A 14,463-nucleotide genomic window follows, 5' to 3' on the forward strand; every position below is an offset into this window, starting at 1 on the left:
ATTAATTTATTTGGTTTAATTAGTTTAACAATGTTTTAGTTTCAAATTCAGTGTAGATTCCCTACCAGCCAATCAGGTCACAGATTTACCGTGACGCCGCTTTTAATTTTTTTTAGGACCCGAGGTCCGCCCTCCGACTCTGCTCCCTGGAACTAGGCCGTGAATCCCCGAGGTAAGGTTTTTATACTCACCGCTCTGGGGCTCCGCCCTCTGACTCTGCTCCCTGGAACTTGGCCGCGAATCCCCAAGGTAAGGTTTTTATACTCACCGCTCTGGGGCTCCGCCCTCCGACTCTGCTCCTTGGAACTAGGCCGTGAATCCCCGAGGTAAGGTTTTTATACTCACCGCTCTGGGGCTCCGCCCTCCGACTCTGCTCCCTGGAACTTGGCCGCGAATCCCCGAGGTAAGGTTTTTATTATCTCCGCTCTGGGGCTCCACCCTCCGATTCTGCTCCCTGGAACTAGGCCGCGAATCCCCGAGGTAAGGTTTTTATTATCACCGCTCTGGGGCTCTGCCCTCTGACTCTGCTCCCTGGAACTAGGCCGCGAATCCCCGAGGTAAGCTTTGTATACTCACTGCTCTGGAACTCGGCCCTCCGACTCTGCTCCCTGGAATGATCATAATAACTTGCCCCATAAAAAAAAATCTACTCATCGCCTCTCTGCTTCTTTTGCCAATTACCTGAAATCTGTGTCCACTGGTTACTGATCCTCCTGCCATATGGAAAGAGTTTTCTGTTATTTACCCTATCAAAACACTTCATAATTATAAACCCTTTTATTAACGCTTCCCTTAGCCTTCTCTACTCGAAGGAAAACAATCCCAGTTCCTCAAGTCCACATAACTGAAGGCCCTCATCCCTGGTATAATTCTAGTAAATAGCCTCTACACCTGATCCATGTGCTGGACTTTGTTCCTTTCCCACCGCCCCCACTATCCCCCAACCCCACAGCTGAAAAGTCAGTAGGGAGCCTGCTCACAAAAATACCAGCTGCACCACAGCCATTTTACACTCAGCAGGGCATAAATTAGCTCAGGGTAAGATTTTCATCTGATCTGAGGAGGAAGTTGTTTCTTAATGAGTAGCCAGCCAATCTCACTGTAGTCCCAGTAGCGCCAGGTTTGAGCAGTGGCCACTGCAGGGACTACAGCTAGAACCCTCTGAAGGGGAGTGAATGAAGGCCGGTAAGTCCAGGGTACTGCTGGGGCCAGGCTGGCGGGCCCTCACGACAAGCGGGAAGAGAGGGGGCGGGGGTGGGGGGGTGGGTGCGGATGAGGGGGTATAGCTGTGTTTGAGAGGTGGGAGGAAGGTTGAATGGGGGTATGATGTTGAAGGGTACTACCTCTGATGGGAATAAAGGACACCCCAAAGGAAGTCCCCCTACTCCTTGCCCGACACCAGCTTGTGCAGTAAAAGCCTTCCCCAGCCACAGGTAAAATAGTGGCAGGGGCAGGAACAGACCCTTATGGCCATTAATTGGCCACTTACAGACCCCAATTGGCCCAAGGTTGTATGAGATGCTCAACATCACCAACGCTCCCATAAAATGGGAGACAGGTCAAAGGCGGGTGAGTAGGTGGCGGGCAGGCCATGCGTTGCATGTTTACGAGCCCCTATGCTTTCAAACCCACTGATGCGGGAGTGTAAAATTCATCCCCATGTCTTTGACATCCTTTTTAAAATCAGGTTTCTGGAACTGGACACAATTCTCCAGGCCTAAATAATGATTTATAAGGGATCAAGTACACTTGTTGCATTATAACACAAAGCAAATTATATTACAGGGAGAAACCAAAGTTGCAATGGGAATTTTTTTTTATACATTACTGTTTTAAAGGGGAAAACATTAAAACAATTGTAATAAAACCTATGCATTTTCTATATTGGCAGAAGTGCCAATTGTGGTTGCATGAACACACAATGAGAAAATCCAGCAGTACATCAATTGAAAGAGGTTCTGCTCCTTTCATCTGCAGGTGAACATTATAAAACCTCTCATAGCTAAAGGCCTAAATGGCGGATGAGCCCAAAAATCTGAAGTGCCACCCCCAAGCATGGCACCTACCATTTTCGCAGAGGCGGGAATGGTGTCAGTTTGCATTTCGCACATGAGAGTTTTGCAGAGGTAGCTGCCCATAGAAATCAGCAGCTGCCTCTGCTCATGTGTGATTTTTATTTTGTGAGAGGTGTCAGAAACCCAATGTGTGTAGATTAGATCTGCTAGGAATGGATCTGATCTTTGTGAATTTATTTTGATAGCCAGAGTACCCTTTTGGAGAGATAAGGTACTTCCTTGGATATGATCCTGGGACACTTTTGGGGAGGTTTGTTGCCCCTTTAGAGAAGTAAGGTGCCCTTTGGGATTACTAAAAGATGACATGTATATGCGATAAAAGTGCATAAACTCATTGGAACTATCAAGCTCATTCGAGCTGTCACAAACAACTGTCCAAAGTGTCAAGATGACCCGTCAAAGGGAGCTGACAAGCATTTAAACTCCTGCCCTTTAACTCTCTGAAAAAAAACTATCTGGTGTGTTATAAAAAAAAGATTGCTTGCTATTTCATTCCATCTGTTGACAGAAACCTTACATTTACCATTTACCTGGTTTATCATTTATAAGGGTTACCATCACTGGATTAGTGCTCCATGGCTGATTATCACAGTAAGGTGCATGCCATTTCAATTTGATTGACAGCTCCAAGTGGTTATGGATGCTTTGAAGTGGGACTATGAATTCCAATGTTTGTTTTTATACGGGATTATGCAATTGAATGAAATGTTTGCCATTATAAGGGATAATGTAGTTGAAAGAATGTAAATGTAGTAAATTGGTTTTTATGAACAGGAGATGGCTGTTTATGTTTTCCTGTTATTTTTTAAAACTTCGGTACAGTGCCGGTCCACCAAGGCAGGCCTTCCACCCAGTCTGCACCTGGCAGACTCTGCACTCATCCCAGTGTTGCCCAGGGAATCCCGCCATCCTGGAATGAAAATCCGACCTTCTTGGGCACTTTCTCCAGGGTGGGGTTTGTGGAGCTGTGAAATGATGCGTCTCTGCGTTCCCGACCCAGGAGAGGACAACCAGGCCAAAATCTCTGGTTCCACACAAAGGGCTTTCATTCTAACATGATCATGGTCTATGACATCTGCAAAATCCACCAAATGAAGCTGCGCAAAATTCATACATGTGTATCAAATCACAAAGTCAGTAACTTTGGGGAGCTTTTTGGACTGCTGAAGCAAAGATTGAGATGCTTTGATCTCTCTGGTGGTCCCTCACTGCACGACCACATTAAAAACTTGTACAACATTCATCCAAGTAGCCTGATCATCAAGTTCCATGCACATTGAAAAAATTGGGCTCAAAACATTTCACACACGTGCAAATTGGCATAAAACAAATCACATTAGGGAGATGAAAGTGTGATTCAAAGGCTGGTGTGGGAGAAGTGGGTTCCAGTTAGTTGGGCACTAGCTCCAATACTGGGGAAAGTGGGCTTTGTACTGTTGGGACGGTCTACATCTGAACCATGCTGGGACTGGTGTTTTTGCAAGCTGCATAATTAGGGAAGTAGAGAGGGTTTTAAACTAAATAGTGAGGGCAAGGGATCAAATTTGGGAAGGTGTGGTAAATCAAAGAGCAGAGACAAGACAATGAGAAATCAAAAACAGACAGTGACAGGAAGGGATAGAGAGTACAAATCTAACAGTAAATCAACAGATGAAATACAAGGTTATAAAAAGAATAAATGGATAAAACTCAAAACTCTGTTTCTGAATGCACGTAGCATTCAAAACCAAACGATGAACTGGGAGCGCACATAGTAATAAATAATTATGATTTGATAGACATTACTGAGACATGGCTGCAGGAGTACATGGATTGGGACCTGAATATTGAAGGATACAGGGTGTTTAGGAAGAGCAGGAAGTGAGGAAAAGGTGGAGGGGTGTCTCTGTTAGTTAATGATGGTATTAGCACAATAGAGAGGGATGACCTCAGTTCAGGAAGCCAGGATGTGGAAATGATTTGGGTAGAGATGAGAAATGGTAAAGGCAAGAAGTCAGTAGTCAGATTTGTGTATAGGCCCCATAACAGTAACCACATGGTAGGGTTGAGCATAAAGGAAGAAATAACTGGAGCTTGTCAGGGCGATAATCATTGGAGATTTTAGCTTACATATAGACTGGAAAAGTCAGATGGGCAAAAGTAGCCTAGATGAGGAGTACATTTAATGTTTTCGGGATGGTTTCTTGGAACAGCATGTTCTGGAGCCAACCAGAGAGCAGACTATATTAGACCTTGTATTGTGCAATGAGATGGGAGTAATTAATGATCTCATAAATAAGGCGCCCCTAGGTTTGCAGCGACCATAATATGATTGAATTTTACGTTCAGTTTGAGGGAGAGAAGAGTGAGTCTGAGACTAAGTTTTTAAATTTAAATAAGGGCAATTATGAGGGCATGAAAGCTGAGCTGGTGAAAGTGAATTGGCAAATTAGGTTAAAGGATAGGTCACTAGAGATACAGTGGCTGATATTTAAAGGGATATTTCAGAACTCACAGAATAGCTACATTCCAACGAGTGAGGAAAAGTCCAAGGGATGGACTCACCATCCGTGGCTAACTAGAAAAGCTAAGGATAGTATCAAGCTTAAAGAAAAAGCATATAATTGTGCATAGGTAAATGGAAGGTCAGAAGATTGGACCGAATATAAGGAACAGCAAAGAATGACTAAAAGACTAATAAGGAGGGAAAAATTACACTTTGAGAGAAAGCTACCCAGAAATATAAAAACAGATAGTAACAGTTATTATAAATATTTAAAAAAAGAAAAGAGTTAACAAAGTGAGCATTGGTCCTGCAGAAAGCGAGTTTGGAATATTTATAATGGAAAACAAGGAGATGGCAGATGAATTGAACAGGTATTTTACAAAACAAAAACAGAATTACCTGGAAAAACTCAGCAGGTCTGGCAGCATCGGTGGAGAAGAAGAGTCGACGTTTCGAGTCCACATGACACTTCAACAGAACAGGTATTTTACATTAGTTTTCATTACAGAGGATACAAGTAACAACCCAGAAGCAGCACTAAACTGGGAAATGGAAGTGGGGAAGGAAGTCAGGAAAATTACAGTCACTAGAGAAGTGGTACTGAGTAAATTGTTGGAGCTGCGTCCTGGCAAGAGACCAGGTCCTGATGGATTTCATCCTGGGGTCTTAATAGAAGTGTCTAGTGCGATAGTTGATGTATTTGTTTTAATTTTCCAAATCTCCCTAGATTCGGGGAAAGTCCTATTAGATTGGAAGATAGCAAATGTAACTCCATTATTCAAAAAGGGAAGGAGACAGAAAGCGGGAAACTACAGGCCAGTTAACTTAACACCTGTCATAGGGAAAATGTTAGAAGCTATTATTAAAAAAGTGATAGCAGGGCACTTGGATAAATTCAAGGTCATCAGGGAGAGTCGACATGGTTTTGTGAAAGGGAAATCATGTTTAACCAACTTATTGGAGTTCTTTGAGGAAGAAACATATGCTGTGGATAAAGGGGGATTGGTGGATGTACTGTACTTAGATTTCCAGAAGGCATTTGATAAAGTGCCACATCAAAGGTTATTGCAGAAAATAAAAGCTCATAGTGTAGAGGGTAACATATTGACATGGATAGAAGATTGGTTGGCTAACATGAAGCAGAGAGTAGGCATAAATGGATCTTTTTCAGGTTGGCAAGATGTAGTGCCACTGGGATCAGTTCTGGGACCTCAACTGTTTACAATTTATATAAATGACTTGGGTGAAGGGATTGAAGGGATGGTTGCCAAATTTGCTCATGACACAAAGATAGTTAGGAAAGTAAGTTGTGAAGAGGACATAAAAAGACTACAAACAGATATAGATAGGTTAAGTGAGCGGACAAGGATCTCGCAGATGGAGTTTAATGTGGGAAAATGTGAAAATGTCCATTTTGGCAGGAAGAATAAAATAGAAGCATGTTATCTAAATGCTGAGAGATTGCAGAGCTCTGAAATGCAGGGGGATCTTGGTGTCCTGGTGCATGAATCACAAAGGGCTAGTATGCAGGTAAAGCAAGTCATTAGGAAAGCTAAAAGAATGTTATTATTTATCACAAGGGGAATGAATACAAAAGTAGGGAGTTTATGCCTCAGTTGTACAGGGCCCTAGTGAGACCACATTTGGAGTATTGTGTACAGTATTGGTCACCTTATTTAAAGAAGGTTGTAACTGCATTGGAAACCGTTCAGAGAAGGTTTACCAGACTAATATCTGGAATGGGTGAGTTGTCTTATGAGGAAAGGTTGGACAGACTTGGCTTGTATCCATTGGCGTTTAGAAGAGTAAGAGGCGACTTGATTGAAACATATAAGATTTTGAGGGGTCTTGACAGGGTAGATGTGGAGAGAATGTTTCCTCTTGTGGGAAAATCTAGAACTAGGGGTCACTGTTTAAAAATAAGGGGTCACCCATTTAAAACAGATGAGGTGAAATTTTTTCATTCAGAGTGTCATGAGTCTTTGGAACTCTTCCTGAAAAGGTGGTGGAAGCAGAATCTTTGAATATTTTTAAGGCAGAGGCGGATGGATTCTTGGCAAGCAAGGGAGTGATTTGTTATCGGCTTTGGATGGGATGCAGATTTCAGGTTACTATCAGATCAGCCATGATTTTATTAAATGGCGGAGCAGGCTTGAGGGGCTGAATGGCCTACTCCCGATCCTTGTTCATATGTTCATATATTTGTATGCACACTGTTCTGGGAATATTTACAGAGCTGGCTCCGAAATGTGGGGACAGGACATAATGGATCATGACTTTGATGCAGTGGGATGTGCTCTTTTGATCCATCGTTAAAGCATTTGTTAATCCAGAGAAAACAAAGTTTCAATCTATATCTACTCCACAAATAGTGGACCTGCGAACACTCATGCCAAATGCAATATGAAATCAAGAGTTCCTTTGACACCACCAACATCGTCCTATGCCCACCCCACCAACCCCCATAAAGAAACCATTTTTATCAAAAGCAAAATAAAAACAGAAAATGCTGGAAATTCTCAACAGGTCTGGCAGCATCTGCAGAGAGAGAGAAAAACAAATTTAATATCGAAATTCCTGATGGAAAGTCATCGAACTGAAAGGTTGGTCTGAATTTTTAGGCCCGGGCACGGAGGTGGGCGATCACAGAGTTTTGTAGACATGGCCGGCATGCCAGTTCCCCAGCCCAATCCTGCCACTGGGCCATTTTCCCAGAGGGAGGTGGGGGAGAGGGCAACAGGGCTATCTGCTCACAGGCAGCAGCCATCCTCGCTAACTGACCTTGTTAAAGGCCTATTTTAGGCCAGAGGAAAATTCCAGTCAGCTTGCAGGTCCCCAGAGGCATCGAGGAACAGTGCAGCTGGCCAAGGGCAGCTTTCCAGTAGCAGACAGGAGGGCTAGTGCTCCAGGGAGCTTAGAAGCCCTCTCTGCTTGCCTGGCTCCAGCTGCAGCCACAGTCCACCCTGTGGAGAGGCCCCCCTCCATAATGGTAGTTGAACTGCTGAGGCCATTTGTTAATTTATAGTTCAAAAATCTGAAAAGACCTTTTAACTGGAAAGGCAGCCTGCTGCTTCTTCCATGCTGGAGAAACCCCTACTGGCCCTTCGGCTTCAAAAACCATTCACTTAATTGAACAGTGAGCCTGTACTCTGGCCATTTACTGGCCAATTCAGGGAATCACAGCCAGTTGACTGTTTCCCACACAGTAGGGGATTCTGACCCTCATTTGACTCTGATGGTGGGGTTCCAAAGCCCTGGGGAAAATTCTGCCCATAAGCTCTGGGTTGAATTGCCCCAGATTCACACTAAATGTGGTAACAGGGTTACCCTACCCTGGCCGCAATGGCGGGTTTTCACGCCGTACCATCCCAAACTTTATGCATTACTTATGCACTCCCGGGAAACATGCCATTTCCATTGCAAGAGGGCTCTCATTCGCCCGCCATGCCATCACCTCACCGCTTCATCACACCGGGTACCATATTTAAAGTCCAGCCACGCACACACATCTCAGTGCTTCCCACCCATGGCTACTGCAGGGAAGATGTCACGGAAGGCAAAAAAGACTGTAGCCTCCAGATTTAATGATACATCACTGGAATGCCATTTGGACACTGTGAATGTCCTCTACCCCCGCTCTCGTCGCAGGATGGGCAGTGGCATCACCAATCTAGCATGGCAGGCGGTGGCAGCAGTGGTCAGTCCCAAGGCTGCACAGAAGAGTTTGGCTAGCCAATGCAGAGAGAGGATGAATGATCTCATCCGTGCAGCCAGGGTATGGCAACAATCTCATCACTCTAAACTCACACTCAAGCCCATCACAAATTCACTGGCATCTCACTCAGTGCCAGCTCAAAGGACATCACCACTCACTTTCTCACTCACATACCCTCACATGTCTATCTGGCCTCATCTCCTCTAGAAACTGCCTCCTCAGCCCTCACCATCTTGAGGCCATTTGCACAGATCAACATGTGACCCAGCACACACCCTGGGATACCCTCCTTCCCAAGTACAGCTCTCGTTCTGCAGCCTCTTCCCTTGCCAGAGGCCACTTCTCTCCCTTTCCCAAGCAGGATCTTGCCCTGATCTGTTAGGTAGAGGCCCCCTTAAAAGCGATATGGTGCAGCCTGGGAAGCCTGGCACTGATGACTGTGAGTGCCCACTGAAGCAAGGTAGGCAAACAAACCTTGAAGTCCGCCAACTGCATGTCGCTAATATGCTGTTGTGAAACACGTTGGCGCGTTTTCCCACCGATGTGGGTGGATGATCCAGCAGGGGGGATGTGTCCAACGGCTGGGCTTATAATGATATGCTGATGTAATACAATGAGGTTCTCAATGTCCAACATTGGGAAATGCAGCCCACCATGAGCAGGCGGAGTGGATGACTGCAAACTGGTTTCACGCTGTCGTGAAACCGATCGTGCCACATTGTTTGCTTACACTGGCAGGCATGAAAATCCCAGCCTCTATTTCTCTCTACAGATGCTGCCAGACCTACTCAGTGCTTCCAGTATTTAATGTTTTTATTTCATTTTTATTGAAGATTATGTTCAGTTGAGGTTTCTGGAGCTGATGATTAAAGGCTAGATGTTGGTCTACATCAAGACATCGTGCTGAGGTAAACAATTTCAATCTTACTCCAAACATTGCAGCATCTAATTAAATTTATTTCTAGTATCTGATTTGTAAAGTCAACACAGCTCAATCTGTAAAGTTGAACCATGTTAGTGTTTTAGCAAGATAATATGCTACTGGACACAGAATAAACAGTACTTCTAATAATAGATTAGCTATAAAGTACATTTATTGAAAAATTGATTTTTGAAGTGAATCATTCATATATTCCTGGAAGGTCCGTGGCTCAGGAAATGCTAAATGGAATGTAGCACATTATTCCACTCACACACTGTAAACCCAAGCCTAATTCTATTGGTTTCAACCAGCTGCTAAGAGATTCATTAAATGGCTCTTTAAATGGTTAAAGAAAGGCAGGGGACAAAGTTCACTCTTTCATTCTATTCAATCTATACCTCTTCTCAATTTAACAATCTCTGAGACACTCAGTCTCTCACCATGCACAATGCATTTTCACCTAACCAATCAAAGATTGCATTTAATACAGAAGGCAAAATACTGTAGGTCCTGGCAATCTGAAATATTAAGATCATGGCCTGGATTTTCACCGAGTCAGGATGACTCGGAAGCCCTTTAGTGGCAGACGAGTTTCAATTCCAGAATTCCCGGGCTATCTGATTTTTGGGAGTGCCTTTAAAGGGTGGAGGTTGCTTCCTGCCAGAAGCCCGCATCTGGCACTTCTGGCCTGGCTGGCTCCATTGCAGAGATAAGCATGTCCTACTCTTCCAAAATTTTCAGAGTGGGACCAGGTTTTTAAAGAGTCGTGGTTCATGGCCCTCAGAGGAGTCATGAACCCTAGTTTGCTTGTGACCTTTCAAAAGGTAAGTTCAAAATGTCCATCTCACGTACCCCCCACTCCATGCCAAACTATACTTCCAACCATTCTCAATGGTCCACATGCCAAGCTCAACCTTCCACCCAAACTCCCCCAATTGCCCCTCATGCCCCCTATGCCAAGTTCTGCCCTTCCACTCACTTCCCATGGCCCCTCATGTTCCCTATGCCAGGCTCTGCCCTTCCAGCCACCTCCCTATGTCTCTTCCTGCCGCCTATGCCTAACTATGGCATTTTCATGCTCATTGCCATTGAAGATTTTGCCCTCATCGGGCGGGCTCGAGGCGGGGCTGGCGGGAGCAGTCGGGAAGCCAACCACTGCCTCTGGTCAGGCCGCGACTGCAATTTCACACTGGTGGTCCAATTAAGGCCTGCTCAGCGTGAAACGTATGCTGCAGTGCTCAGCACTGTCTGTGTGAGGGGGGAGGAGGGCAAGTGGGGAACTTTGCACATGTGCACAGAAGAAAAGCTCCCTGTGGCACAAAGATGCCTCAGGGAGATGAAGATTTTTGAAAATTAAAAATAAAGAATTTAAAAATATTTTTAAAAATATGTCCCTTCATGTGACTCTGGCACATGAGAAGGAGCATGTTATTAATGAAATGTTACAATTTTTATTTCATTTTTAATTGCTATTGGGAACCTCATCTCGTCCATAAGGTTGGACGGGCAGTGAAAAATTGAACTTAATTATTACTTTAATGGCCTTAATAAGTATTTTAATTGTCAGCGGGTGTGATGCCAACTCCCGCGTGCATTTGCTGATCGAAATATCACACGAATGCGTGATGACGTCAGGATGCTCGGCCAACGTCATCGCATGTCACTTTACACTCATTCGGGTAGGGCGCCCGCCCAAGGAGCAAAAAACTCTGGCCACTGTCTAGAAACTATTGGGAAAGTAAGGTGTGTAAAAAAATGTTTTTAAAAAGAAATTCATTAATCACTTCCTTCTATGTTGAAAAAAATGTCATTTCACTACATGCCAATAAAAGTGCCAATCATCCATTCCCTGTAAAGTAACAATGACAAAAACCACAAACCCTTGAAACCACTTAACATTGTGTAAACAAGCATTGTGAAATTGACAGCAGAGATCAGACATTCTGAGCTGTTAATCAACCAATGTTTTCTCTGGGACACAGCTGTTTCAACAAGCATATTGGTTGTCTGGGCTCTCAGTCAGGCCTCATTATGTGTGAGGTGAATTCAGGTGATAAGGGGAGAAAACTGAAGAAAGAGATCACAGAATCACAGAAGCTTTACAGCGCAGAAGGAGACCATTCAGCCCATCAAGTCTGCACTGGCTCTCTGAAAGAGAATTCTACCCTGCCTTATCCCTGTAACCTTGCACATTCTTTCCTTTCAGATAGCAATCCAATTGCCTTTTGAATACCTTGATCGAACCTGCCTCCACCACGCTTTCAGGAAGTTCATTCCAGATTCCAACCACTCCCTGGGTGAAAAATATTTTCCTCACATCAATTCTACTCCTTTTGTCCATTATTTTGAACCTGTGCCCTCTAGTTCTTGATGGTCTCTTGAGTGGGAAGTTTCTCACTATTTACCCTATCCATATCCCTCAGGATCTTGAATATCTCTATCAAGTCTCCTCTCAGCCTCCTTTTCTCCAAGGAAAACAGACCCAGCCTCTCCAATCTATCCTCATAGCTACAGTTATTTATCCCTGGAATCATTCTTGTGAATCTCCTCTGTACTCTCTCCAATGCCTTCACATCCTTCCTCAAGTATGACATCAGAACTGGACGCAGTACTCCAGATGAGGCCTAACTAGTATCTTATACAAGTTTAACATGACCTCCTTACTCTTGTACTCAATGCCCCTCCTAATACAACCTAAGATACAATATGCTTTATTAACTGCTTTCTCAACATGCCCTGCCACCTTCAGGGACTTATGTACATATATTTCTCGCTTTATTTTATACTGTCTCTCCACATTCTTCCTGCCAAAATGAATCACCTCACACTTTTCTGCATTGAACTTCATCTGCCATTTGTATATCCAATCTCCCTATGGACAGAATTTTTACCTCAGCGGGCGGGCGCCTGCCTGACCTGCTCGAGCATAAAATGACGCACGTTGACTTCAGGTTAGCTTCCCGACACCAATGTGCAGTCGTATGATATCTCAGTCAGTGGGCACTTGCGGAAATCGGTAGTGCGCCCGCCAACAATTAAAAGGCCTGGTAATTGAAACAAATTTTTCACTGCCCATTCAACCTTACGGTTGGCGGACAGGCAAACAGGCCAAGTGGACTTTGCACGTTTTTGGAAGCATCATCCCACCAGTGGATGAGGTTTCCAACATCAAAAAAAAATGAAATAATTTTTTAAAAATTTAATTTATAGCATGTCCCTACTCATGTGACAGTGTCACATGAGGGGACATGTTTTATAACAGCTCTGTGCCTTAGGGAGATTTTCAAGCAGGCATTCGCAAGTGTGCGCTAAGTTTGCGCTTGGCCCGCTTGCCCTCCTCCCTCCGCCCACACAGGCAGCGCTGAGCACTGCCACTCACATTTCATGCTGGGTGGGCCTTAATTGGCGCACCAGCGTGAAATCGCGGTCTGGCCTCGGTTGGCTTTGTGACTGACCCTGCTCGCCCCCACCGAGCCTGCCCGACAAGACCAAAATTCTGCCCTATGTCCTTTTGAAGTTCATCACGGTTGACAATGCTTTCAATCTTCGTATCATCTGCAAATATTGAAATCATGCCCTGCACACCACAGTCTAAGTCATTAATATATATCAAGAAGAGCAAGGATCCCAACACTGACCCTTGGGGAATTCCACTATAGACTCTCCTCCAATCTGAAAAACAACCATTTATCACTACTCCCTGTTTCCTGTTGCTCAGCCAATTTCATATCCAAGTGTCTACTTTCCCTTTCATTCCATGAGCTAGAATTTTGCTCACACATCTATTGTGTGGCACTCTATCAAATGCCTTTTGAAAATCCATATACATCATACCAACAGCATTTCCCTTATGAATCTTCTCTGTTACCTCCTCAAAAACCCCCAGCAAGTTAGTTAAATGTGATTTTCCCTTAATGAATCCATGCTGGCTTTCCTTAATTATCCCACGCCTGTCTAAGTGACTTCATTTTGTCCTGAACCATAGTTTCCAGACGTTTTCCTACCACTGAAGTCAAACTCACTGGTCTGTAGTTGCCGGCATTATCCTTGCACCTCTTTTTGAACAAGGGTGTAACACTCACAATTCTCCAGTCCTCCGGCACCACCCTTTGTCTAAGAAAGACTGGGAGATTACCACTAGTGCTTCTGAAATTTCCACTCTCACCTTCCTCAGTATCCTCGGATGTATCTCATCTGGTCCTGGTACTTTATCAATTTTAAGTAAAGATAGCCTTTCTAATATCTCCTTTTCAATTGTAAGTTCTCCTAGTGTACCAATTACCTCCTCTCTCACCTCGGCCTGGGTAGCATCCTCTTCCTTTGTAAAGACAGATGCAAAGTACTTGTTTAATACCTCTGTTACTTCTCCTGCCTCCATATGCAAGTCTCCTCTTTTATCCCTGATTGACCCTGCCCTTTCTTTTAGTATTTACATGCCAATAGAAAACCTTGAGATTCCCTTTTTTGTTAACTGCCATGCTCCCTCTTTTCTTCTCCGGTTAGTTTTTTCACATCCCCACTGGTCCTTCTATATTCAGCCTGATTCTCCATTATATACTCTACCTGACATCTGCTGTACACACACTTCTTCCTTTTCACTTTCATCTCAATTTCTCTCATCATCCAGGGTGTTCTAGACTTATTTGTCCCACCTTTCTCCTTCACAGGAATACACCTTGACATTGCTTGCAATGCTACCTCTCTAAAGGTAGCCCATTATTTAACCACCATCTTTTCCACCAACATTTGATTCCAACTCAGTCGATACATCCCATCGAAGTTGGCTTTCCCCAATTCATTATCCCTGTTCTGGATTTTTCCCAGCCCTTCTCTATGACCAACCTAAGCCTTATGATACAATGGTCACTGTCCCCTAAATGCTCTCCCACTATTATTTGATCCTCTTGGGCCAACTTATTTCCCAGAACCGGGTCCAACAGTGCCTGCCCACTTGTTGGACCAGGAACATACTGCTGCAGAAAATTATCTTGAACACACTCCAGGAATTTGTCCTTCTTGTCCCTTTGACTCCTATCCTAGTCTATATTTGGATAATTAAAGTACCCCATTATAATTGCTCTATAATTCTTGCACCTCTCTGTAACTGCTTTGCAAATTTGTTTCTCTACATCCTTTCCACTGGTTGGTGGTCTATATACTACACCTATCAATGTTATTGCACCTTTTTCATTCCTCACCTCTAGCCAGAGAGATTCCGTACTTGACCAACCCCCCTCCTCCACCCCCCCCACCTCCCAACCGCAAC

The 14,463-nt window shown here is 44.2% G+C and overlaps 1 long non-coding RNA gene across 1 annotated transcript in view; it reads left to right on the forward strand.

Moving 5' to 3' along the window:
- The first annotated feature begins 8,918 nt into the window (after positions 1-8,918).
- The window catches only part of LOC144680295 (uncharacterized), a 32,155-nt gene continuing 26,610 nt past the window's right edge, over positions 8,919-14,463 (forward strand). The window contains exon 1 of the long non-coding RNA XR_013576528.1: positions 8,919-9,183. This is a non-coding gene — a long non-coding RNA (uncharacterized LOC144680295). The remainder of the gene's footprint in view (positions 9,184-14,463) is intronic.

This window comes from Cetorhinus maximus, chromosome 5 (assembly GCF_964194155.1).
Source record: "Cetorhinus maximus chromosome 5, sCetMax3.hap1.1, whole genome shotgun sequence".
Lineage (NCBI taxonomy): Eukaryota > Metazoa > Chordata > Chondrichthyes > Lamniformes > Cetorhinidae > Cetorhinus > Cetorhinus maximus.